The 27735-nt window shown below is 49.2% G+C and overlaps 1 protein-coding gene across 10 annotated transcripts in view; it reads left to right on the forward strand.

The window, feature by feature from the left end:
* TSPAN18 (tetraspanin 18) overlaps window positions 1–27735 on the forward strand; it is a 194436-nt gene that overhangs the window by 30485 nt on the left and 136216 nt on the right. For all 10 annotated transcript variants that reach the window (XM_032639450.1, XM_032639441.1, XM_032639449.1 and 7 more), the window contains exon 2: window positions 3652–3733. The gene's annotated coding sequence lies outside the window, so the exon portion shown is untranslated. The remainder of the gene's footprint in view (window positions 1–3651; window positions 3734–27735) is intronic.

The raw sequence follows: 27735 nt of genomic DNA on the forward strand, positions 1-27735 counted from the left end.
CCAGGGAACCCACTGAAGCAGGAGAGAAAGACATTTATGGACTCAGTCTGACAGCAGAGGAGAGGGCAGGTTGGAAGGGACAGCTGCAGGCTGGCAGTCCAGCAGGAGCTTGTTTGCAGCAAGCAGATAGGCAACGATCAGGCTGAGCCCAGGCGGGGCTGGCAGGGGCAGTGAGGATGGAGAGGCAGGGATGATTTGGGAGACATGGGATGGTAGAGGAACATTGACTGGGAGAAGAGTGAAGAGTCTTTGATCTGGGTGTCCCGTTACACAGGGGTGCTCTGTTCTAGAGTAGGAATCATCAGGGTAGATATTTAAGTCTCTCATCCGGGTCCTATCCAAGATACTGAAGTGGCTATCAGAATTTTTCTTATAAATTGAGGGCTGGTATCCCCACCCAGTGCAGATTTGCTTTGATTGGAAGAAAGAAGAGGAGGAAGAAGGTCTAAGCTTTGAACTAGACCTTGCAAAATGGGCGCACCTGGCCAATATCACTAAGTACCACTGATTAAGCTCTTACTATATATTTCATGGATTCTAAGGCACACTTTTAAAAAATATATATATTTTAAGGTCTCTAAAACCAGGATGCATCATACAAAAAGTGACATGTCATAACAGGCAGTGTTTTCTTTTTCTTAGAAGTCTGTATAATAATGGTACGATTATAACCTGCGGAGTCCTACATTCAAGAAATAGGGTATCGTGTGCCAGGCTCTCGGCTAAGTCCTGCGTATGCGTTCCTCACGTAATCCTCACAGCCTCTTAGGAGGCATCAGCTGTTGTTAACCCTGTTTCCCAGATGAGGAGTTGAGCACAGAATAGGAAGGTCATTTGCTCAAGGTCACGAAGCTAGTTAGAGTTGGACTCAGGATCCCAACCTGTGCCACTTCCAACCTGGGGGCGGCGGGGATCTTTGTACAAAAGCAAGAGCAGGTCTGGGGCCAGAACAAGGGGCCTCTCCCTTCCACGGCACAAGACAGCCGGGTCAACGGCGACCACCATCACCCAGCCCACCACCTTTCAACGCTGCCTCTTGTCACCCAGCCCCAGTTCCCGTCTTGGCCCTAAACCTCGGGATTCTTTTCCCCCCTCCTGGGAGGGCTCCGGGCCTGACATCTGTAATGACCTCCCTCCCCCACGGAGAGGAGGGGGCTGGAATGAGATCTCAGGGGAAAGGGGGGAGAAATTCCGAGCGCAGCTGGTTTTCCTCACACAATGTAGATCTGCTTAAATGGGAATTAGGATTAGTGCTGGATTTTGCCTCTCCTGGCAGGCTGGTAATAAGCCAATCTCCTCTTAGTCTGCAGGAAGGCAGAATTCCATCGAAGATGGGAGACAGCTTCAGGCTCGGGAGTGCGAAACCTGAAAAGTAATTTTGTTATTGACGGGTCTTGCCCACACTGCCAGATGTGCAGCCTTCGGCTCCTTCCCCGGCGTGGCTGCAGCCTTTAATTTTGTTAATGTGTAACATTCTCCCGGGCTGCGTGGCTGACAGGCACACTTGACATTAATACGTGTTCTTCGCGGTCCCCAGAGCTCATAAAAGCTCATTATCAGTTCTGAGCCGGTAAATGTATTTCCCGGCTCAGGTGGGCCGGGAACTGGGAGATGCTCTGGGGGAAGTGGAGGGGTGGACCTCTGCGTGAGCCAAGAAATAAACTCCTCCCTCATCCAGGGGATGCGACCTCCCAGGCCACCAGGAGGGGAGCAGAAAAGCAACGCTGTAGGCTGAACCCTGGGTTCAAATTTGCATTCAAGCAAAGGGGCTCCTGCCCTGCTATTTGAGGGCAGTTGATCCAGTATTTTGGGAAGGCAGTTTGCCAAATGTGATGTGTGCAGAGCCTCTGCCCGGCAGTCCCACTTCGGGGCATCCGGGCTTTGGAACTGCATGAACTTTTCCACACAGAAATGTGGGCACCGAGGGGACCGTTGCCACAAAGTGGTAATGGCCAGAGATGGAAATATCCACGTATCCGTGGTGGGAGAGGTGAGTACGTTGTGGTCCACACTTCCCATGGGATACTGTGCAGCTGTGAGAAAGACTCCAGAAGGTGCATGTGTGCTCACTCACAGAGGTAGACACCGTATCACTGATAACTGGGGTTGTAGAACGTGCGAGGTAAGATCCCATTTGTGTAAAAAATTGCCACTGTCTGCTTGTGGGCCCCCATGGGCACAAGCTTATGTGTGATTACATGTAATATAGCCTACAACGTCATATTACAAAGATTTTGCAGTGGGTTTATCTGTTAAATAGAATGAACGAGTATGGAAAAACTTTCACTTTTATAGTTAAAAATGAAAATTATATTATATTATATTCATCCATATTCATATGTATATGCATGTTTATGGATACGGATATGGCTGTATATGTATATGGATGTGTATATGTATCATGAATTCCTCTGACTAGCCTTAGTCTGGCCCATGACACTTGAGGTCCCTTGGGCTGACACTGCCTGGGTGGACGTCTGAGGCAGAGATAGCGAAATAAAACGAGATCACGTCCTCTGGCCAAGCCCTGTTCCCCATCAGTTAGCAGGGAGTTCTGAGAACTTCTTATGTGCCCAGGGGGCACGGGTGTTGGGATCTACAGAGTCGACCTTGAACTCATTGCTCTCCTGATTGCTCCTCTCCCACCATGGAGATGCACTTGCAAGGGACTTGACTTCCCGCGGACCCGAGTGTAGCCCTGGCCCTGCCCCTTTTCAGTGGTAAGACCTTGGGTGAGTTAATGCCTCTGAACTCACCATGGTCCTTCTCTCTAAAGTGGCCATACTTTCTCATGGAGTTGTTGAGGGCGTCGATTATTGTCATCGTCATTTGAGACAATGTGAAAGCTGATCAGGGCTTCTTCTGTGCCGCCAGGTTGTTGGGAAGGGAAGGATGGGGGTGCTTAGCCCTCCCCGCTCCCACTCCGCTGTGAAGTTTTGCCCTTTTGTTACTCAGCTGGGTTTGTGAACAAGCTAGTCCCCTGGGACCGGCCTAAGCCTTGGCTGACAGGTATGTGGCCTGGACATGGTGAATTTGATCCTTCTCCCGTGACCTGGGGACTCTTTGTCAAACTGACAGAGAGGAGGCAGGGGTCGGGGGAGAGGCTGGACTTCTCGCCCCTGCACTCTGGGGCTGAGCTGCTTTTCTCACCACTAAAGATTTCTCCACGTATCACTTATCTCTTCACGGATACCAGATCTTGAAAATCTCCGTCTGCCCCAAATCCTGCATTCATTAGGCAATGATTAATTCGCTTTTGCATTTTCAAAATGACTCAGAAAGCCTTTTTTCTGCCTGAGGAAAATGGAGTTCCCACACCAAGATGATACTATTCTAGCTAGAAGCAAAGTGATACAAATGTGTCGCTGTGGTTACGGCACGCTCCGTCTCATCACAGGGACGTTGTGCAGGCTTCCTGATTTTGGAAGACTGAAAATATGCCCCAGTCCCTAGGCTCTGGGGATGCCATCCTGGGACCCTCTGTGGGGCTGGGTGCTTGCTTCTGTCTTTCTGGCCACGGGGCCTGTGGCTTCTGCACCTTCAGAGATGGGAGGAGGGAGCGGGTGCACATCTGGACGAAGTGGCCCCCGGAAGCCACATGCCTCCCACACTTGCTTTTTTAAAATGTATTTCTCCCTCTTTTCCTTCTAGAGTTTATCCTGAAGCTACCATCAGAAAGAGACTTCAAGAGAATCTTGACACCCCTGAAAGGAAAAGACACCAGTAGAAAGAGGTATGATTGGAGACATGGGAGTGTGGATCTTAACGTATTCAAATAAGAGGGTCTAATCTTCTCTCTCCTCCCTGCCCCTCCAGACTCTCCATTTCTGAGTGAGAAAGCTCTCAGCTCGTGCTGGAGGGCAGGGCAGGCAAAGGGCGGCTTTTCTCTTGTCCTCACCCCCAGATGTTTGCTCAGGGCTGGGGAGCGAAGGTGAGGGGTGAGGAGACAGAGGCCGATGGGGTCTCACCAGACTGGGTGCCACCCCACTGATGGGGCCGAAGGTCATGCTGGGTCCTGAGTCGATCCAGGAAGTGAGGGTTGAAGGGCTGGAGAGAGTGAGCCCTCCCAGGGAAAGCGGAGCTCCTGGGGGGATCACGCAGGGTCCCGCCTCTGTCAAGGACCCCTGCCATGCCTCCCCTTCCTCCACACCCACCATGGTCTTGGGATTGTGGGAAGGAAATACCTTCCCGGGGTGATTTCTAGCCCTTCCCTCACCCATCCCCTCCCCCATTCCAGGACTGTCTTTTTGGATAAAGTTCAAATCCACAAGGACTAGGACCAATCACCAAATTCCATGACGGAATTGGGAACGGAGAAGCCTTGGTCTGCTTCTTGGGCTCTGGGAGCTTCTTGCGCTGCCCACAATCCCAGGACTGGTGACGGGCTGGGTCGCCTCAGGGAAGGTTCCTGAATGAGGAGCCAGGATATCTGTCCTCTGGCCCAGTCTGTGGCACCATTGTGCCTCAAGAGCCCTTACAAGCCATTTCCCTCATTGGGCCTCATTTTCGCATCTGTAAAGTGGGGCAGCAGTGACTTGAATCTCTGTTCCAGCCCGCAGGTCCTCAGTTGCTGAGGTCCCAAGACCAGGGCTGAGCTGGGGGAAGGGCAGATTTGGGGGCAGCTGGGAGGCAGAGATGGAGGTGGGGCTTGGGCATGGCTGTGGAGAGGAGAGGGCGTTTGAAAGCTCTGAGGAGGCTTGATTGGCAGTCTTGGTCAAAGGATGACTCAGAGCCTCAGGGGAAAGACCACAGGGTCTGAGGTGCAGATGCCACCGTGTTTGAGTCCCAACTGATCAGAAGAGTCAGATTAAGCAACACTGACTGAGGGCTTCTCCGTGCCAAGTGGAGGGCTATGTTCAATCCCTCTACCAACAGCCCTGTTATCACCTCCATTTCAGGGAAGAGAAAACCAGGCCTCAGAGAAGTTAAGTGACTTGCTCAAGGTCACACAGCAGTAAGTAATGTGGCTTACTTGAAGCCCCTCCCTGAACTACCCAAGCATTCTTGTGCATTTTGCTTACCAGCTCTATGACTTGAATCTTAAGGTTAAAAAAATCCTTGAAGCCAAATCACCTCTCTGAAATTCATTTCCTGAAAAAGACATGGAAGTGAGTTCTTTCCTAGAATTTTTCTTCTTAAACTTTGGGCTCTTCGTAAAATCTCTGTGAGTCTTGATTTTCTGATCTCCGAAATGGGAACATCACACTCATTCATGGGGTTGTTTTGGGGAGAAGATGAGATGAGGGGGCTGAAGAAATCTCCCCACACCATCCCTCCCTACAGACCCCCTCCACCGGCCTTCCCCCTCCTGGGGCTGCCGTGAGGGTGGATGGCGTGTACCCAGGTTAAAGTGCTGTGCCCAGCCCGCCTGATGGTGTTTGCGATTTCAGCTGCCTCTGGAGCCCGTGGTTGGGAAGCACCGGCCACTTTCTGACTCACTGATGTGATTGATATTCACCTGGTCTCCAAGCTCATCCTCTTAACTTTGGATGTGCCCCCTGGCCGGCCGGGATTATTTTAGGCTGGAGTCCGAGGCAGGGTGGCCAGGTCCTAGCAGCAGATAAAACAGGGCCATGTCAAGGCCCATCCAAGAGGTCAGGGGCAGAGGAGCAGCGAGGCCGGGGCCTGGGGGGCTTCTCTCACTCCCTCGACAGCCTCTGTGTCCCACAGCTCACCCTGGTCTGCCAGCCTCCTGGGCCATGATCTTCATTGTAAGCCTCCTGGCAGCAGCCGCCCTGGTCCCTGCAGGAAGCTATCACCTTATCACAGAGCCTGGATCCCCCCGGGTTTTCTTAATCAGGAGAAGGCACTGAAGCGAGTCAGAAAAAGCTTAACTTCCTCGGGATGTTTCTCCATCAGGGGAAGCCGTGGGCCTCAGACGAGAGGAAAGAATCTCTTTAAGTACAGAAAAAAAGCAGCAAGGGGGCCGTTGTTCTTGGTTTACCTTCAGCAGGGCTGCTGAGGGAGCAGAGTAATTTTGCCTGGCCCCTGTTGTTAGTCAGGAAACAGAAATTATAGAGTCACAGGGAGAATCCAGAGATGAGTGTCAGCGACGGGCAGACAGGCGTGAGCTGTTGCGGGAAATGTTTGCTGGGGGCTGGTGGAGGCTGAGTCGAAGCTCTGCCCTTCAGTAGCTGTTTGACTCCGGGTGAGTGCTTTGATTGCCCAGAGTCTCAGTTTTCTTATCTATAAAATGGGCAAACAGCGTGCACACCCCACCCCCCCAGGTGGTTATGAGGGCCAGGAAATCACCGGCGAGATGATCCTGTGTGCTTTGAACGAGGGCAGCCCCCTGGAATAATGTGGGGAGCCTCCCAAGGTGACCTCCTTGAAGAGGCGCAGGCTCTTGGGATGTGAAAGCTGGGTGTTTGTGACCACACAGTGGGGTTACCCTGGAGACACATACCTCTCTCTGTGAATGGTCTAAAAAAGGCCTGAGATGAAGGGCCTGGGTTGTGTCAGCTCTCTGTTCTGACACCCCTGGGGCATGGGGCCATCTCGGGTGTGAACAGTTCTCCCTGAGCCTTTATCCCACGGTTTACACTTCACTCCTGGTGATCTTTCCTGGGCCCTTTCTGTAGGTAATCCCTGATCCCCCCCACACCCCAAGAGGCAGGGATTAATAAGCTCTTTTTAAGTGAGGAAAACTGGGGTTCAGAAAAGTGGTAAATTATTCCAGAGTTCACCTCTAAAACGCAGCAAGGTTAGGATCCAAACATGGGGCTCCTGCCCTAAGGATAGTGTGTTTACCATAGCTACCCACGGCACCCACAGTGCCCGCAAATGCACCCCTCCACACCTACAGAGGTGCCCTGTGTGTGTCCATAGGGACTCCCCACAGCACTACAGTGGCTCCCCATGGTGCCCATAGAGCCACCTAAGGCATTCGTGAAGCACCCCCCAGGAACTCACCGCATCACCCCATGGCATTCATGGTGGTCCCCATGTGTCCCCAGAGCACCCCACATGCCTGCAGTGACAGCCCACAGCTCCCATGGTTGCACTGCTCCTGCGTTCTCCACCCAGCCTTGCATGGAGTTTGGAGGTCAGGCAGAAAGGGGAATCCCTTGATGTTTTTGTCTCCCCAGCCAGCCCTCTATAGCAGGCTGAGCAAATGAGTGAAGGCAATTTTTAGGAGGCCTCTAGATTGTCCTCCTGCTGAGATCTGACAGTGGGAAGCAGGTGGCTGGTGGGGGTGGGTGGTGGTGAAGGAGGCCTGGCTGCCACCACAGCAGAGCCTGTACCTACTTATCTGTTTTTCCTTTTGTTGCTTGTACTTTTGGTGTCATAGCTAAGAATCCATTGCCAAATCCAAGGTCATAAAGATTTACCTCTGTGTTTTCTTCTAAGAGTTTTAAGGCTTTAGCTCTTATATTTAGGTCATTGATTCATTTCGAGTTAATTTTTGTACATGGTGTGAGGTAGGGGTCCAACTTCATTCTTTTGGCCCGTGGATATCCAGTTACTCCAGGACCACCGTTAAGAGACTGTTTTTCCCCATTGAATAATCTTGGCACCCTTGTTGAAAATCCATTGGCCATAGATGTGTAGGTTTATTTCTGGATTCTCAGTTCTATTCCACTTGTCCATATATCTATCCTTATGCCAGTACCATGCTGTTTTGATTACTGTTGCTTTATGTATAACTTATGGAGAAGTATTAGTATATTTTAAAGCTCCCCAGGTGATTCCAATGTGCAGCCAAGGTTTTGCACTACTGGTGTTTAGAGGAAGATGAGGCACAGTTAGGGAGGCTGGTTGAGAGGCTGCTGGACTGATCCAGGACAGTGCAGGGTGGAGAGGATGTGGCCCTGAACTAAAGCTTCAATCGTGGGGGTGAAGAGGCCATGATAGAGTTGAAAGAGGTTAGTGAGGGAGACATCCTGATTCTCCTTGATTCCGGGAAGGCTTTAGAGATGCCAAAGGTGAGAACAGAAGCCAGTGGTCCAGGTGAGCTTGATTAACCTCTTACCCACCCCAGTGTGATTTGGAGGAAGACCTGAGTCCCAGTCCAGCTCTGCTCCACTGTGTGACCTTGGGCAAGTTGCTCAGCCTCTCTGAGCACCTCCATTGCCTCTGTAGGGTGAATGGATATTCTCCGCCTGCTCATTCAGAGGGTCGGGTGTGGGTCAAGCGGGTCACCTCTGCAAAGGCTGGAAGGGACTTAAAGGCCTTGGCAGATTCTTGGCAGAGAATGCTTGGCAGATTCTCCACCCCAAAGTTCCTGCCACGTGGTTGTCAGTATTCGCCCAACCAGGGACTTGAGGCTCATAGCCTCCATTGCAGCCTCTGCCTCCTTGGGCCGCCTTGGGCTGTCTCTGACAGGTCAACATGCCTCCTTGTGCCGCACTGAGATCTATTCTCCTGTGTCCCCACCCCACAGCTTCTCATCTTCTGGGTGCAGGGTCGTAGTTACCTCTGCATCCCTCTAGGGATGCAGGTCGAGGTGCTCTCTGCACTTCTTGCTCTCTTGACCCTCTCCTGGGTGGACTGTGGCCTGAACTTGGCACTATCATAGTTCAGCCCTCAGAGCTGAGGCCAGAGCTCCAGCTGTGTTCTGAGTCCAGCCAAGGTGGGTGAGACCAACATCTCCCTCAGTCCAGAACTTTTATGTCTGTTCATGGAGCTGCGGTGGCATTGGGATCCAGTGATTCCCGCATCCTGTTTGGACTCAAGCTCCCAGCTTTTCGTTGACCAAGTAGAAAAGGGATTCACTCTTGCTACTTACGTCACATTTCCATGCATTATTTGTAAATCATAAGGCAGGTTAATCCGGGAGGGAGAGCACAGCTTTGGTATTAGATGAATTTCAGGGCTATTTCTTAGCTGGGGCAGGTGAACTCAGTGTACTCTCCTGTTAGATGAAGATAGTCATTACAACTGCAGGCTTCATGGTCAAGATTAAATGAGGTGATGGATATCAAGTGTGTAGCCCCTTGCCCAGGAAGGAGACAACATTCCAGGAAGTGGTGGATCTCATTACCTGTGTCGTCCCAGTACCACCCTTCCTTTTTGTCCAATTCTGACTGATGGGGCACAAGTCCTGAGTTTAAGGGCAGGAAGGGGTAGCAGCCCCAGGCCTCGTCTCCCTCCTGGCTTCCCCCTCGCTCTCTGGGACACGTGTGTGAGGGGACAGGGTGACAGGTTCTCACCACCCCAGTTTCCTGCTTACTCAGCTCAAAGTCTGCCAGAACTTTCTGGCCTGGGGCCAGCCCTCTGTCCATATGTGACTCATGACAGCAACCTGGTCCTTCTCTGCCTTCTAGGATATTGTCCATCCCAAACCTTTTCCTTCTTTTGTTTTTCAAGTTGTTTTAAATTTGCACAAGAAGGTTCATACCAGGACCACACACCCATTGTCCCCGATGGGAGGCCCAGCCAGTGGAGCTTTTCCCTCCGAGCTGCCCCCTCTCCCTGACCTGGTCGGCTGTGAGAGCAAGGCCAGACCACCCCCTCACTCTGTGGGGTGACCACTACTTAACATCATGGAGAGATAATAATAAGTCTAAACTTCCTCGTCTAAAGAATGAGCAAATCTTTGTTTTTCTGTTCATGCAGCAAAAATTAGCAAAACATGCCCTTAAATGGCTTTTTTTTTTAAGTAATGACCTATATCCACATTGTGAGTCACAGCTGAAGAACTTTCAAACAGCCAGATGTGGCAAAGAGGGAGGGAATAGAAACCCCGTTTTCAGATGCACGTCAGCATCAGAGAGGGGAAGTGACTTGCCCGAGGTCACACAGCTATGGAGTGGTAGAGATGGGCTCAGTCTGTGAGTCTTCTGACCTGGACTGGTGATCATTCTGCTGCACCCAGCTGCCTCTTTTATTAGTTAAAAGTGTAAAAGAATGTATTTTAATTTATAGCCTACAAATAAAGGAAGAAGTCCATACTGGCTGGCAGTGATGTTTGGTGGATGTGGTAGTATATCATCTGAGAAGAAATGAATGGGGCCATTCCCTGTGCTTTGGGGTTTGCCGAGCTGTCTTCCCTTTCTGGGCCATGGTCAGGGCTAAGTTATGAAAGAAAGGCACTGTGGGATGGAGGAAGGAGATCGGGCTGTGGATTCTGAAGCTGTTTGTTTTTTTTTTAATAGACTTTATTTTCTGGAGCAGTTTTAGATTCACAGCAAAATTGAGGGGAAAGTGCAGGGAATTCTCACATTCTCTGTCTCTATATACATCCCTACGCACACGTACGGCCTCCCGCACTACTGACATCTGCACCCAGTGGCGCATGCATTACAATTGGTGAACCTACATTGACACATCGTTATCACCCAAAGCCCGTAGTTTATACTGTGGTTCTCTGTTGGTGCTGTACATTCATTCTATAAGTTTTGACAAAAGGATAATGACGTGTATCCACATTATAGTATCATACAGAGTAGTTTCACTGCTTCGCCAATTCGTCCTTCCCTCCCTACTAAGCCCTGGCAATCACTGATCTTTTTACTGTCTCCATCGTTTTGCCTTTTCCTTCATGTCATAGTGTTGGAATCATACAGTACAGAGCCTTTTTAGATTGGCCTTTTTTCACTTAGTAATATACATTTAAGGTTCTTCCATGTCTTTTCATGTTTTGATGACTCCTTTTTTTCCCCTATTTTTTTTGTTTGTGGTAAAATACACATAACAGAATTTAATGTTTTAACCATTTTAAGTGTACAGTTTGGTGGTATTAAGTGCATTCAAACTGTTGTGCAACCGTCACCACCATCCATCTCCAGAACTCTTTTCATCTTGTGAAACTGAAACTATACCCATCAAACAATAACTCCCTATTCCCTTCTCCCAGCCCCCGGCAACCCCCATTCTACTTTCTGTCCCTGTGATTTTAACTACTCTAAGTACCTACGTAAGTGAAATCATACATGATTATTTTTTTTTACTGCTTACTTCACCTAGTGTAATATCCCCAAGGTTTATCCATGTTGTAACGTATGTCAGAATTTTCTTCCTTTTTCAAGCTGAATAATATTTCCCAGTGTGTGTAAACCACATTTTGCTCATTCATTCATTTGTTGATGGACACTTGGATTGCATCCACATTTTAGCTATTGTGAATAATGCTAAGGTCCTTTCTTTTTAGCACTGAATACTATTCCATTGTCTGGTTGTACTACAGTTTGTTTATGCATTACCCACTGAAGGACATCTTGTTTGCTTTCAATTATGAATAAAGCTACTATAAAACTTCTGCAGGTTTTGGTGTGGACATAAGTTTTCAGCTCATTTGAGTAAACACCAAGAAGCACACCTGCTGGATTGTACAGTAAAAGTATGTTTAAATTTGTGAGAAACTACCAGACTGTCTTGCAAAGTGGCTGTACTGTTTTGCATTCCCACTATAACAGTGAATGAGAGTTCCTGTTGTTCCACGTCTTTGCCAGCATTTGGTGTTGTCAGAGTTTTGGATTTTGGCCATTTTTATAGGTGTATGGTGGTAGTCAAGGTATGCAATTCCCTGATCACGTATGGTGTAAAGCATCTTTTTATACGCTATTTTCCATCTGTGTATCTTTGGTGAGTTGTCTGTTCAGGTCTTTTGTCATTTTTAAATTGGGTTATTTGTTTACTTATTGTTGAGTTTTACAATGCAAGTTTACAAATTTACAAGTTCTTTGCATATTTTGTATAATAGTCCTTTACATATATCTTTTCCAAACGTTTACTCCCAGTCTGTGGCTTCTTATTCTCTTGACAATGTCTTTCACAGAGCAGAATTTAAAATTTTAATCAAGTCTAGCTTATCAGTTATTTCTTTCATGGATTATGATGTTGTATCTAAAAAGTCATTGCCATACCCAAAGTCATCTAGATCTTTCTCCTGTGTTATCTTTTAGGAGTTTCATAGTTTTGTGTTTTACTTTTAGGTCTGTGATCCATTTTGAGTTAATTTTTTTGTTGGTTATAGTATCTGTGTCTAGATTAGTTTTTTTTTGCATGTGGATGTCCAGTTGTTCCAGCACCATTTGTTGAAAAGACTACTTCTTCTACACTGTATTACCTTTGCTCCTTTGTCAGAGATCAGTTGACTGTATTCATGTGGGTCTATTTCTGTGCTCTCTATTCTCTTCCGTTGATCTATTCTTTTGCCAATACCACACTGTCTTGATTACTATAGCTTTATAGTAAGTCTTGAAGTTGGGTAGTGTCAGTCTTCTGACTTTGTTCTTCTCCTTTAATATAGTGTTGGCTATTCTGGGTCTTTTTCCTCTTTATACAACTTTAGAATCAGTAGCTGACATCCACAAAACAACTTGCTGGGATTTTGATTGAGGTTGTATTGAATCTATAGATCAGGTTGGGAAGGACTGATGTCTTGACAATATTGAGTCTTCCTATCCATGAACATGGAATACTCTCTAATTATTTAGTTCCTCTTTGATATCTTTCATCATAGTGTTATAGTTTTTCCTCATATAGGTCTCGTACATATTTTGTTAAATTTCTACCTTGTTTCATTTCTTTTGGTGCCAATGGAAATGTATTATTATTTTTGTTAAATTTCAAATTCCACTTGTTCATTGCTTGTGTATAGGGGAGCAATGGACTCTTGTATACTAAACTTGTATCCTGCAACCTCACTTTGCTGTAAATACTTATTAGTTCCAAGAGAGGTTTTTCTGTCATTGCTTTTTTTTTTTTTTTTTTTTTTTTTGGGGGGGGGTGTTGTGCAGGCCTCTCACTGTTGTGGCCTCTCCCGTTGCGGAGCACAGGCTCCAGATGCACAGGCTCAGGGGCCATGGCTCACAGGCCCAGCCACTCCGCGGCATGTGGGATCTTCCCAGACCGGGGCACGAACCCGTGTCCCCTGCATCGGCAGGCGGACTCTCAACCACTACGCCACCAAGGAAGCCCCTTTTTTTGTCATTTCTTACAGATTTTATATGTAGACAATCATGTCATATGTGAACAAAGGCGGTTTTATTTCTTCCTTCCCAATCTGTAAAATTAAATCACCTGTAAAAATTTAAAAAGCTTCCTTCCCAATCTGTGAAAGTAAAAAAACCCTATGTCTTATTGCATTAACTAGGACTTCCAGTACAGTACTAAAAAGCAGTAGTGAAAGTTGTCGCACTGTTCCTTAATGTGAGAGTTTCTAGTTTCTCACCATTAAGGATGATGTTAGCTGTAGGTTTTTTGTAGACCTTCTTTATCAAGTTGAGGAAATTTCCCTCTATTTCTAGTTTTCTGAGAGTCTTATCATAAATGAGTATTGGATTTTGTCACATGCTTTTTCTGTATCTATTAATGTGATCATGTGATTTTTCTTCTTTAGCCTTTTGATATAACGGATTACATTAACTGAGTTTTGAATGCTGAACCAGTCTTGCATACCTGGGATAAATCCCACTTGGCCGTAGTATGTAATTCTTTTTATACTTTTTTCATTTCTGTTTGCTAATATTTTATATTTTGTTGATGATCTTTGCATCTATGTTCATAAGAGGTATGGTCTGTAGTGTTTTTTCTCAGAATGTCTTTTTTGGTTTTGGGATTAGGTTAATGCTGGCCTCATGGGATGAGTTAGGAAGTATTTTCTCTGCTAATATTTTCTGGAAGAGATTGTTGCAAATTGGTACACTTTCCTCCTTAAATGTTTGATGGAATTCACCAGTGAACCCATTTGGGCCTGATGTTTTCTCTTCTGAAAGGTCATTAATTAGTGATTCGACTTGTTTAATAGATACAGGCCTATGATTGTCTATTTCTTCTTGTATGAGTTTTGGCCAGTTGTATCAAGGAATTGGCCTATTTCATCTAGGTTATCAAATTTATGGGCATAGAATTATTCATAGTATTCTTTTATTTCTCTTTTCATGTTTGTGGGAACTATAGTGATGTCCTCTCTTTCATTTCTGATATTAATAATTTGTATCTTCTCTCTTTTTTTCTTAGCCTGTTTAGAGGCTTTTTTATTTTTATCAATTTTCTCAAAGAACCAGCTTTTGATTTTTTCTATTGAGTTCCTCTCCTTTGAAGCATATGTTTTAATCTGTCACTATCTGAGGGATCTTGAGGGTATATCCCTTCTATTCTCTCAGTTTCCACATCTGCAGAATGGGTATTGTGGCAACAATACTTAGCCCAGTGTTCTTTGAGGGCAGATATCAAATGTGAGTCCACATTCATTGATTCAATAAGTATTTGTTGAGCCCCTACTATGTACCAGGTTTTGCTCTACATTCTAGGAATATCATAGTGAACAAAAGAGCGAAGTCCCTGCCCTCATGGAGCTTGGCTTCTAGTTGCAGGAGACAGAGGTCAAACAAGCTGAATGTCAGGCAGTATTAGAGGCAGGAAGGGACAGGGAGTGGCCAGGGCTGTGCTATTTCGCATAGTGGGTGCTTAGAAGGCCTTCCTGATCAGATGTCATTTGAGCAGAGACCTGCAGGCAGTGAGGAATGAGTCTTGACTTCATGTGGGGGAAGAGCCTTCCTGTCAGGCAGGCAGCTGGCATGTTGGAGGACCAGCAAGGAGGCCAGGGTGCTAGAGGGAAGGAGGTAAGGAAGGAGAGGCCAGGAGGGAGCTGCCAGCTAGGTGAGGACCTTGGATTTTGACTCTAAATGTGATGGGAAGCCAGTAAACAAGGAAGAGACAGGATCGAATTTACATTTTACCAAGATCACTCTGGCTGCAGGGTGGAGGACAGACCACAGGGGACAAGGAGACAGGGGTGGAGACTGATGTTAGAATCCAGGCAAGAGATGAGGTGATTTGGAAGAAGAAAATGGTGGTGGAGGTGCTTTGAAGCCAAAACATTCACCGTCTGTTTTGAAAGTAGAGCTGAAAGACTCACTGATGGGGTGGAAGAGAAAGAGAGGTGTCAAGGGTGACCGTAGAGTTTTGTAAACGGAGGAGCCCGGGTGGCTAGGCTTTGGAGGAGTCTAAGGAGAACGTACTGAGTTCTCTTTTGAGGCATTTTAAGCTGAGACATTTATCCATCCAAATGGATGTGGCAAGAACATGGATGGAGATACAAACCTGGAGTTCAGGGGTGAGGTCTGGGCTGGAGAGACAAATTTGGGAGCCATCAGCTTATAGAGTATTTCAAGCCTTAGTGCTTAATGAGATCCCCTGGGGGTGAGTGTGGACGGAGAAGATGATTGGGGAGTGCAGGGTCTTGGAGGACCTGTAGAAGGTGCGCACTGGCTACTACCTGGAGCTGCCCTGAGGGTGGCCCATCCAGGACACCAGGGTGAACAGATATTTTTGCATTGTCCTGGGAACTGTTCCAGAAGAGAAGCCAGCTGCAAGAGCAAACCCGGGCTTAGCCTGCCCTGAAGGCGGGCGTTGTTCAGCTGTCAGTGACCGACATAAAATAGAACAGGAGCAGCAGGACATACCTAGGATATTCAACACCTGGGGAAGATGGCTTTTAAACACCTGTCATCTCTATACAGCAAAATTATTTTCAGTAACAGTGGTGAAATAAAACCAATTCTAATAATGGCCAGAAAAGAAACAGTGAACCTTTCCCTTTAGTGGACTTCGTATATAGAACAAGGCCAGTCAACAAACAAACAGACATTACAGTGCAAAAAACGGGGGGAAAAGTAATGGGTTCATACTTGTTAATTACATTAATGTATATTTTGAAAAAAGAGAAAAATACGCAAAGTTCCAAAAGAGCGAACCCCACAAGGTTGGGAGAATGAACAGAGGTGGCGGCCTTGGCGATAATCCGTTTCTGTTTCCTCATCCTTAAATCACTGCGCCGTCATTCCTAGTTAAAATCTACTATTTAACTGTGAGAATATCTGGTGGCATAGGGACTGGAACTATGTTCAAAGAGGACTCCAGCGATTCTGAATCCTTATTCTCACAATGAACGTGTGTAGCAGAATTGGCTTGTGTTGGGGAATAAGTGGGTGTTCTCTGAACTAACGTCCATGTAAACACAATGTTTATTAAAGGTCAAGTAATAAAAATGTGCTCATTTGAAGCTTCCACACGTATTATTAAAACTCAGCTGTGATTACAGCGATTGTTTAGAACCTGGAGCAACAGGATTTTTTTTAAGGCAGTATGTTTTATCATTGACATTGTTTAGAATTGTCAGCTTTCGGTCGGTTTTATGTTTGTTTTTAAATTCCTACAGGCAATTCATCCCCTATGGACCCTGCGCAGACCCGCTCCCACTACCCCGCCCTTGGGAGATGTTTCCACGAGGGTTGTTGGGCGATGGAGGGGAGGGGGCGGGGGACCCTGAGGGGGAGACCCTGTGGGCTGGTCCTGCAGTATGGCCAGCTAGTTTGCAGGTGGGCATAGGTGCAGAAAGGCCTTCCAGGTGTCCAGTACACGCTGAAGAGGGAGGCAGGATGGAGCCTGGTGTCCTGGGGGACCCTGAGTAGGTTGGCATTAGGCTCTAGTTCCTAAAGGCCACCCTGGTTCTGAGTACCATCTGTGCACAGAGTTTAGTATTACAGAGGGTCGGGCACCGAAAGCTTCATCCGTGGGTGACAGTTTGCCCTGGTGGATGTGAGGCTACATCCCTCCCGGGGACACATCCAGGCCTGCCCAGTGGGATCCCTACCCTCTCTCCCTCCCTTTCTCTCCTTCCCTTTCCCTTTCGGCAGAGCAGTCCGTGAAGGCAGCCGTTCTAATGAAAAATCTCATAAATACCAGGAGATAAGCATCCAGGACTTTGGGTTTTTATCTCTTCCAAGACTCCCTGGAGAGGATTCTTGGTAGGAAATATCCCTTCGGAGCTGAGATTTTCTCCCGGGCTTCAAAGATGGGGCTTGCTTCTTAGGAACACAACATCTGTTTAAACTGAACTTGAACCGAGAGGCAGGCGCAGCCCACCGGAGGGGCACAGGGCAAAGCAGGAGGGTGCGGAATCTGCTGTCTGTCTCTGGGGGAAGATCCGCAGGCCCGTTCCTCCTTCTGGCGGTGCATCACCCCGCTGGGCAGTGGCTCTGGGTGCACGCAGAGCACTGCGGGGCAGGGGGTCTCAGACCTGCGGCTGTGTACTGCCTGCTCTCCAAATAGCACCCAGGCCCATGATCGTGGAGACCTCCTCAGCCAGGAGAGGGAGCGAGGAGAACCCAGGGCGATAGAGTGGCTCCTCCAGCCTGGGAGGTCCCCTTGGGCCCCAGGAGCCCCTTTCCAAGTGCTGATTGCCCAGCTCTTGGCATTTGTGCCGACACATCCTCCCTCTCTCCCTCCCTTTCTTCCTTTCTTTTTCCCTCCATCATTCACTGAGCATCCACTGGGATACAGGGATTAAAACTTCCCAGTCCTCAACTTCAATGAGCTCGAAATCTGATAGAACAACCCGACTCCTCTCAAAGCTAAGAAAAGTCGAGCCCTTTGTGTGCCTGGGCGTGTGTGCCCCTGCACGCTGTTATTGTTAAGGCTGCGAAACAACATTACAGAGAGCTTGGAAAATGAAGGGAAGAGAAATCGTTCAGTGCCCCTCTCAGGACAAGAGGCCCATTCCTTTCCTGCTTTTGTTCCCACCCAGGAGCACGTTCGGCAGAGATGCCTCCAGAAAGTCCGCCGAGTTCGGCTTCCTGCTTTTCTTTGCGCACCAGCTCCCGCTGCAAAACAATCGCGTAGTACTCCTTCCTGGACAGCACTGGGTTAGGGGCCCCCTCTGTGGGCGTGCAGCTCGCTTCCAATGTCCACCAATGTTAGGTGCTAGATGCGTGCCTCCTGGAAACGGTCGCTAGGTTAGCAAATAAAACTACAGGACGCCCAGGTAAATTTGAACTTTGTATAGCCAGTGAATCATTTTTTAGTGCGAGTATATCCCATCAGTATTAGTCCCATGGACTATTTGGAACATAAGCTAAAACGTTATTTAGTGTTTATCTGAAATTCAAACTCTTCACTGAGCATCCTGGATTTTATCTGGCAACTGTGTGCCTGGAGTGTCTTGTGGCGTGTGGGTATTCAATGCTGCTTTATTTAACGATACAGAAAACTAGCTGCTGCTGTGTTTTCTTTCCTATTTCATGGGGGGAACACTCTCCCCAACTTGAATCTATCCTTTTTTGCTCTTGATCGTGCCTCCCCGACAGCTCTGATCACCACGGCTCTGTGGCTTAACACACTTGGAGGTCAAGGAATCCAGCCCCTGTGGTCCCTCTGAGCACATCCTTTCCCCAGCCTTTTTCTGGAAGCTTCCAAGGACTGCAGATGTTTGGTTTGCTTTGTGAAGGGAGGAGGAGGGGCTGGTGGGAGGTGTGAATTAGCACTCCCCCTTGGGCCCGAGGAACTGCTTCCTCCAGAGCCCACCAGCTCCTCTGGCAGCCACGGATACAGGCAGTGTACTCGCCTTTGCCCTGTTAGAGAGAGCAAAGGTTTGAGGATGTTGATACAGGGCTGCAGACCCGTAGAGGTTTATGACATCTTTCTCTCCATCAATGAACTTATTTTTCATTCTAAGGCAGCTTCAGGGAATAAAAATATAAATCGAAGTGGCAGACAGTGAAGAAAAAAAATGATTGGAGAGTGGGAAGACAGAGTGATGCCTTGTGGTTAAGTGGATTTTCTGTTTAACTGAGGGTTAAGTAGAAAACTCATTTTGATTCATCCTCTGCTCTTGCAAATCTTTCTGAAATGTATCAGGCTGCTCCCTGGTTTTCCTAAGTGCACCATAATGACCATAATTGAATCTCTTTGCTGGCAGAGTACCCTGTGGGCGTCGGGGTGCGCTGTTGTAAATGTCAATCCTCTAGGTGCGGCCAGGACTTGGGCTTTAGAGCCTGCGGCGTAGGCTGTGTTCTGTGCAGTGGCCCTTCCTTCACTTTCGCTACTGTCTCACTCTGTCTTCCCAGCCACCACTGGGCTGGGGCTCAGGAAAGGACCATTTTAGAGATGTGGAAACTGAGGCCCACCAGGTGAAGGACTTGCTCCAAGTCACTCTGGCTGGTAGCGGAGCTGGGCCTGAAGCCAGTAGAGGTGGCGGTGGTGAGTTTGTCTGGATTCAAATACTGGCTCTCACTTCCTGGCTGGAAGAAGACCATTAAGCTTCATGAGCCTTGGTTTCTCCATCTGTGAATTGGGCATAATAGCCTTTCCTTACAAAGCTGCTGACGAGATTAAGTGAGGTAATCATGTGGGTGGGCTGCATACCTGGGCCTTTATATATTTAAAAGAAAAATAGCACACACACTCCCTTACCCCCAGAAGTCCCACACACCCCGGTCCTGGGACCCTGCGTCCAGCTTCTTTCCACTTTGCTGTCCTTCCTCCTCTGTGCGCTAGTCATTTTGCGAGACTCCAGGGCCAGAATGTCTGGGTTTGGATCCTGACTCCATCTCCCACTCCCTGTGTGGCTGTATTTCTGGGCCTCAGTTTTACCATCTATAAAATGGGGATAATAGTAACCTGCCTCCTAGGGCTGCCATGAAGATTAAAAGCAAGAGAGCTTGTCCAGGCCAGTGCTGTGCAAGGATTTGCCATTGTCCTTCTAGGACTTGCTTAAGTGAGTCCGGGTTCACCAGTCTTTCAGGATTTGGTCCATATCCTGAGCATGTTAACAGGAGTGGGCTTTGGGCCCAAGCTCCCTCTTGGTGCCCCAGGAGCTTGCACGGTCAGTCTGGGGAGAAGGAAAGAGCCCCACTTTCTTCCTGCCATCGTCTGGCTTATGTTTACCCCTCCCCAGGTGCTCAGAGATGGACACCAAGAGGGAGCCGTGGTAACTTATGAGGGGCCCTGGTCACTGGATGGAAGACTTCTGCCCTGACAGGGCCCCCTAACCAGAGGTCATTGCCCTCCAATAGCCTGTCTGTCTGAGACCTTCGTGCTCCCTCTCCGTATGTCATGGACTTCTAGCATTTCAGGAAGGCATTTGTTTTTCTCCTTATCAAGGGATCCACTTGGAGCACAGAGGCCTGTGTGTGACCTCCAGACCCTCCCTGGGGTCAGGGCTGAGGGGTGGGGAGTACTCTTCTCCAAGCCAAACCCCGGCCAATGAGGCCACCTGTTCTGGCCTCTGGGCTGCTGGGCCCACAACTCCGTGGGCCTTGTAGGCAAATCTGCTCCAGCTCCAGAGTCATCAGCGCTGACCCCTACCTCTGCTGAGCCCCCTCCCACTCTGGGACTCTTGCACGAGGGTTGTGGCTAACAAAATAGTCACTCTGGTATTTTAGGACAGGAACAGCAGCCTGGGTGCAAAGCCCTGGGTAGGCTGGTTTATTTATGCATTTATCTCTAACAGGAAGGCTGAGAGAAAGTGCGTGTTTTGTGACTATTTACAGGCAGATTGCTACGGGGAGGAAATGAATTCATTCTCTCTCCTCTCCCACTGTTGACAGATCACACTGTGGTTCCCCACCGCCTGCCTCTTGAAGCCCTCCCTTTCCTTTCTTGCAGTTCCTTGTAGGCTTTACTCCAGCTCCAGAAGGGGCGGCCGAGGAGATGTGTCAATATAATTCTCCATGCACTTATCGAGCACCTACTGTATTCCAGCCCCGGTTCGGGTGCTGCGGGTACTGAGGCGAGCAGCTCACCCGCCGTCCCGGGCCTCTCTCTCAAGGGGGCACGTGAACAAAGAACAGCAGTGTCTGCTGGAGGAAACATTTGCTTTGAGACCTGAGGGGGCAGGGGGATGGGCAAGATGGGCTCTGTCCGTATGACTCTGGGGAAAGCTGGGCAGAGGGGCTGCCTCTTGTCCTGGGCCTGGAAGGATTTGTTTTCTCAGCAGAAAGGGTAACTGGGGCAGCGGGAAGAGCACAGAGCCTTGGAGGTGTGAAGGACGGCACTTTCTGGGGGGCAGGGACATAGCACCTGTGGAAGGAAGCAGGAGGAGGGGGAGCTGCCGAGATGTGGGTTCGGCCGGATTATTTCTGGTTTTGAGCTGGGGAAGGTACTGTCAAGGGAAGAGGCGGCCCAGGGTTGCCCAGTTTCCAGAACTAGCCGGGCTGAGCCCGCCTCCCGCCTCCTGTGGTAAAGGACTAAGTTGGCAAATAAAAGCCTCTATTGAGAGATGGGAATTTTCGCCTCCCCTCCCCCCTCCCCTTGAGGCCAGGAGGAGCAAATACGAGGCAGATGTGCTGTCACTCCTCCCTCCCTTTCAGAGACATCACTGATTGATTGTGGCACTTTCGCTGGACACAGAATCCTCAGTAAAGCAAGGGAGGCGGGTACTTATAACAAGTGTAAACCAGCCCTCCTGGAGGAAGGTGGAGGCCTTACAGTGGACGGCTGGACCTTAGGGTAGCCTTGGCAATGGATTGGTGATGAGAAAATTGCTTCTTTTCTCCAGGCCTCAGTTTTCTCACCTGTGAAATGGGGACAGGAATGGCCCACTTGATTTCTGAGGAACTTCCCGGTGGCTAGCCGATATTTGTTCATCTACTCATTCATTCATTCTCTCCACAACGTGCACGTACCATGGCTGGCACTGGGGAGGGGGTTCCTAGGAATATACTGGTGAGTCAGGCAGCCAGGACCTGGCTTCAGTTCTGGTCTGAGCTGACGGTCCTGTGGTCTGTGGTTTTCAGAATCTTAAGTGTGAGGTCAGCTGTGACCAAGGACAGGGCTGGGGGCCTTGATTGTTCCAGACAGACGGCAATCTATGTGGCCACCTGTCCAGCGGCCAGAGGGCATGGGGTTCTCTTGGGACATCGGGCTTGGTCCCTGGGCCCACACACCAGGCATCCCCACACCGGTTGGTCATGTGCCCATCAGGTCTAACCTGTGCACTGAGAACCTCGGCCCAGGCTCCGGGCCCTGCTGAGCCGAGGGAGGAACTAGCCTGGTCATTGTGGGCCTTGTGAGGGCTGCAGGCCGGGCCCAGTGTGTCTTTCCTGGGAGCCTGCCCCGGGATTGACCCCTGGGCTCTTCTCAGCAGGGAGAACCTTCTATCGTGCTCACTTTCCTTCCAGCTTTATGTGTTCCTCCTCAACACCCCTCCCCAGGTTCCCTGCTGGCTGCGTCCTTAGTTTATCCCAGGTCAGGTGAAGGAAGACCAGCCCTTTATCCTCAGTATTCTGAAATGGGGCCAGGGAGGGAGCAGAGATTTCAGAACTGTCTAGGACCTTCTCTGGCCTGGCGCCCTCAGATGCTAAGAAAAGCACCATGCGCACCTTTTCGCTTTTTGCATTCAGGGAAGGCCTTCCTTGACCTGCCATAGGCAGGAGGGAGTGGGGCAGGCCAGCTGGGGCAGATCCCAGGGAGGGTTAGTGGGGGGCAGCGAACTTCCTAGGCTGGGAGCCTTTGGGATCAGGGCTGTGGTTGAAATGTGTTACCCCGGGAGCTGATGGAGCCCGCCACCGTGGTCTTGTTAAGACGCAGATCCATTGCTTTCAACTGCTTCTCATGGGCACACACACCTGCCACACCCATGCCTTTGTGCTCACCGTCCCGCGCACAGGCTGACCACATACCTGTGCACCTACGACACGCCTGTGCATACCTACGCACTCCTGCACATGCCACGGACCTCTGCACGTGCCCATCCACGCAAACGCCTTCACACCCCTGCACGTGCCTCTCCTCCACACCCACCCCGGCTCCCACTTCCCACCCACGGCCTTCCTATGCACACTCTGTCCTTCCCACAGAGTTCCTGTCCCCAGACACAGGTCCTCCCTGCCCCGCCCCACTATTCACATGTGCATGTGTGTGTGTGCACACACGCACACACACACTCACGCCCCCCCCACGCACACGCACGCGCACACACACGCACGCACACACGCACGCCCCCTCCACACGCACATGCACGCACACACGCCCCCCCCACGCACACCCCCTCCACACGCACACGCGCGCACACACACACACGCGCGCGCGCGCACACACACACACCCCCACACGCACGCCCCCTCCACACGCGCACGCACGCACACGCACGCGCGCACACGCCCCCCCACACGCACGCCCCCTCCACACGCACATGCACGTGCGCACACACACGCACGCACACACGCACGCCCCCTCCACACGCACACGCACGCACACACGCCCCCCCACGCACACCCCCTCCACACGCACACGCGCGCACACACACACCCCCTCCACACGTGCACGCACGCACACGCACGCGCGCACACGCACGCCCCCTCCACACGCACAAACACACGCACGCACGCGCGCACACACGCGCGCCCCTGCGCGCACACACGCACGCGCGCACACACACGCGCGCGCACGCACGCCCCCTCCACACGCACACGCACGCACACACACGCACACACGCGTGCACACCCCCCACACGCACGCCCCCTCCACACGCACACACGCGCGCACACACGCACACACACGCGCGCACGCACGCACACACACGAACGCACACGCACGCTGCAACCAGACTTCTGGATGATCTTGCTTGTTTCTCAGCTCTTGGCCTGCAGAACTCTGGGTTATCTGGGACCCTTTTATCCGGACACTAAGCCCAGTAAGAGCTCCGGGGAGAGTGGGAAAGTTGAATTGGGGACTAATCCTGGGCCCAGTGTAAGTGCCCGGTGAGGCTGGTGCATTTCTTGACTCCTCCTGTTTCACACACCCATCCATCCATCCGTCTATCCATCCCACCATCCATTCATTCATTCACATTTTCATCCACCCAGTGATTCATTCCAGCACATACTGATAGCAGTGAACCAGGCATTCACTTCAGGGTTCTCAGGTTTGTAAAGGAGAAAATGATATGGGGACTTGATACTTGTATTTGGACCCGGAAACTCTAGAGTCAAATTTCTGCCACTTGCTAGCTGTGTGGCCTTGGTCTTGTCCTGTCATCCCCGAGCCTCAGTTTTCCCACCTGGAAAATGGGGATCATGGTGCCTCATCCCAGGAAGAGCGCTGGGCCCTGTGGATGGCAGCCGTGAACACCAACTTGGGGACCTCGGTATCCATCATTAAAACCCTCCTTGAGGGCTTCCCTGGTGGCGCAGTGGTTGAGAGTCCACCTGCCGATGCAGGGGACACGGGTTCGTGCCCCGGTCTGTCCGGGAAGATCCCGCATGCCGCGGAGCGGCTGGGCCCGTGAGCCACGGCCGCTGGGCCCGCGCGTCCGGAGCCTGTGCTCCGCAACGGGAGAGGCCACAACAGTGAGAGGCCCGCGTACTGCAAAAAAAAAAAAAACAAAAAAAAACTCTCCTTGAAAACTCTAATTTAGAAAGATACATGCACCCAGTGTTCATAGCGGCACTATTTACAGTAGCCAAGACATGGAAACAACCTAAAAGTCCATCGATAGATGAATGGATAAAGAAGATGTGGTACATATACATACAATAGGACACTACTCAGTCAAAAACAAGAATGAAATCACGCCGTTTGCAGCAACATGGATGGACCTAGAGATGATCATACTAAGTGAAGTAAGTCAGAGGAAGACAAATATCATACGATAGCACTTATAGGTGGAATCTAAAATATGACACAAATGAACTTATTTACGAAATTGAAACAGACTTACAGACATAGAAAACAAACATGGTTACCAGAGCGGAAAGTGGGGGAGGGATAAATTAGGAGTTTGGGATTAGCAGATACAAACTACTATATATTAAATAGATAAACAACAAGGTCTTACTGTAGAGCACAGGGAACTATATTCCATATGCTGTAATAAACCATAATGGAAAAGAATATGTATAACTGAATCATTTTGCTGTACACCGGAAACTAGCACAGCATTGTAAACCAATTACACAACAATTAAAAAAATAAATCAAAACCCTCCTTAAAACAGGGATGAAATGAGGTGAAATAAACTCCCTGCAACCTGCAAGCTTCCTGGGGCTGGAATGAGAAGTCCTGGTGTGTCTTTGGGCCTGAATGTGGAATGCCTACTTTTCAGCCATGGTTGGTCAGTTTCTATTTTTCTGTCCCCTTAAGAGAAAGCGATTGAGAAGGGACTGGCTTATCACACACATTAAGGAAATGTGAGCCTCTAGAGGTTTCTGCCAAGGGCTGGAGGACCAGCCAGAAACCAGTGGCTTAGTCATCTTGCGGCTGCACCGGCGGGCCCCCAGCCAGTTGTGCTGTCTGTAGAGACGAGATAGTGAAGCCTTTTGGCGGCTTGGAAAACCTTGCTGGTGGCAGCTTGTTGGGCCTTGCTGAAGGGCCGCCCACAGTCACCAGATTCCACTGAGAGACCCGCCCCCTCCTCACCTGCCTCCCCGCTCCCTCCACCACTCCAGGGCCTCCTTGATGAAGGTCCAGCTGTTGGAGCTGCTGAGGGGGGGATGAAGAGGTGGCTGAGTGGCTGGGTTTTTTTCTTTTTAATATTATTACACTTTTACTGGTTATTGGAAACTATGATGGCTAACTTCTTGAGAAGTGAGACACACACACTCACACACACAGGAGGACCGTTAGCTCATTGATGGATGGGACGCTGCCTTATTGGCCTTAGTTGCTCCAGAGGCCATAATAGCACACAGTAGTGGTAACAGATCTTTGTTGGATGAGGAATGAGTGGAATGTTCCAGCAGCTTGCCTGTGCTTGCCTCTGTCTTTTCTCCCCTGTCCCTGGCATGTTTGGTGACAATGCCAGACTGTGGAGCCTCTAAACCACGGGGGAACAGGAGAGATGTCCTTTAAGGGTACAGTCTTGTAACTAGGAGACAAATAAGTCCTGGAGAGCTAATACACAGTCTAGTGAGTATGGACGCTATTGTATTAAAATCACTAACCTTGCTAAGAGACTAGATCTTAATTATTCCCGCCTCAAAAAAGAAATGACAATTATGCCACATGACAGAGGTGCTATCACTATAATGGCGATCCTATTACAGTATATATGTGTATCAAATCAACAAGTTGGACACCTTGAATTTACACGATGTTATATGTCAAATATATTTAAATAGATAAATAAATACACTTGTTAAAAAAATAAATAAAATAGTTGAAGGGCTTATGTATATTTTCATCCAGCAACTTTTTCCTTTTTCCCACAAAGAATTTGAAACTTTATTGAGGTACAATTTGTATACAGATCTAAAGTGTTCATTCCATTCTGACCTTGTTTACACCCGTGTAATCCACATCCCCAGCAAGATAGGAAACTCTTCCGTCAGCACAGTTTCCTCATGCCCCTTCCCCGCTAACCATTGATCTGCTTTCTGTCACTGGAGGTTAGCTTTGCCTGTTCCAGAACTTCCTGTAAATGGAATCCTACAGTCTGCCCTCCTGTGTCTGGCTTCCTGCCCTCAGCTTGATATTTCTGAGATTCATCCATGTTGTTGCCTGTCCGGGGAGCTCATTACTTTCATTGTTGCACAGTATTCCATCTTCTGTATACACAATCTTTATTTCTCCATTCATCCTTTGATGGACATTTGGATGTTCCCAATTTGGGGCTACTATGTAATCAAGCTCCTATGAACATTTGAGTGCAAGTCCTTTTGTGGACACGTGCTTTCTTTTCTCTCACGTAACTGCCTGGGAGTAGAAAGATTGCATTATAGGGCAGGTGTGTGTTTAGCTCACAGGAAATTGCCAAGCTGGTTTCTAACGTGGTTGTGCCCTTTCACACCTCCACCAGCTGTGTCTGAGCATTCCAGTTCCTCCACAGCCTCATCAACATTTGGTATGGTCAACACAGCTTTTTGATTTTAGACGTTCTGTAGTTGTGTAACGCTATCTCATTGTGGTGTTAATGTACACTTCCCTGTTTGGCTAGTGAAGTTTAGCATCTTGTCATGCATGGGCTTATTGTCATCTATATCTCCTTTTGTGGAACATCCATTCAATTCTTTTGGCCATTTTTTTTTTTTTTTTTTTTTTTTTTTTTGCGGTACGCGGGCCTCTCACTGTTGTGGCCTCTCCCGTTGCGGAGCACAGGCTCCGGACGCGCAGGCTCAGTGGCTGTGGCTCACGGGCCTAGCCGCTCTGCGGCATGTGGGATCTTCCCAGACCGGGGCACGAACCCACGTCCCCTGCATCGGCAGGCAGACTCTCAACCACTGCACCACCAGGGAAGCCCCTGGCCATTTAAAAAAATTGGATTGTTTGTCTTTTTATTACTGAGTTAAAGGAATTCTTTAATTTCTGGAAGAAAACATGGGAGAATAGCTTCACGACCTAATGGTGGGCAGAGATTTTTTTAGACGGGGCAGTAAAAGTAGGAACATTTAAAGCAAAAGCTGATGAATTGAACTTCACCGAAATTTAAAACTTCTGCTCACTTCTGTCAAGAAAATGAATCAGAAAGCCACGGAGTAGAAGAAAATCATAACACACGTGCCCAGGATGTACCACAACCATTTGTGAGGACTAGCTTATAGCCGGCACTTTCTGAAACCTATGAGGTCCTACAGATCCCACTCCCCCAGCAGCCAGGGTGCTCTTTGTTGAAACACTGGTCTGTTCGGGCTCGCCCCCTGTTGAACTTCCAGCACTCAAAGGGTAAATCCCAACATCCTCGACGTGGCCTCAAGGCTCTGCCCCATCCCTCTCACTATCTGTGCCACTGCCTTTCTCTCAGTCTCTCAAGGTTTTAAAACCTTTCCCTCGGGGAGCTGCCTTCACAAAGGCTGTTTTTCGAGAATACACTTTTCCTGGCTGTTCACACTACCTCTCCTCCCGCTTCAGAACTCACCTCCAGTGTGGGTTCCTGAGGGGAACTTCCCTGGACCCCAGAGGCAGAGCCTGGCTCATTTCCGGGGCTTGGAAGGGAGGGGCGGAGTCATGGTACAGCCTGCATTGCTGGCTTGCGGGGAGAGATTGAGGTACGATTTAGAACCCCATCCTTTGACTCAGGGGCAAAATGCCAGCTATTTAATGACAGGTGGGTACTGGCACTGACCAGCCAAG

The sequence above is a fragment of the Phocoena sinus genome, chromosome 8 (genome assembly GCF_008692025.1).
Source record: "Phocoena sinus isolate mPhoSin1 chromosome 8, mPhoSin1.pri, whole genome shotgun sequence".
NCBI classification, from domain to species: Eukaryota; Metazoa; Chordata; class Mammalia; order Artiodactyla; family Phocoenidae; genus Phocoena; species Phocoena sinus.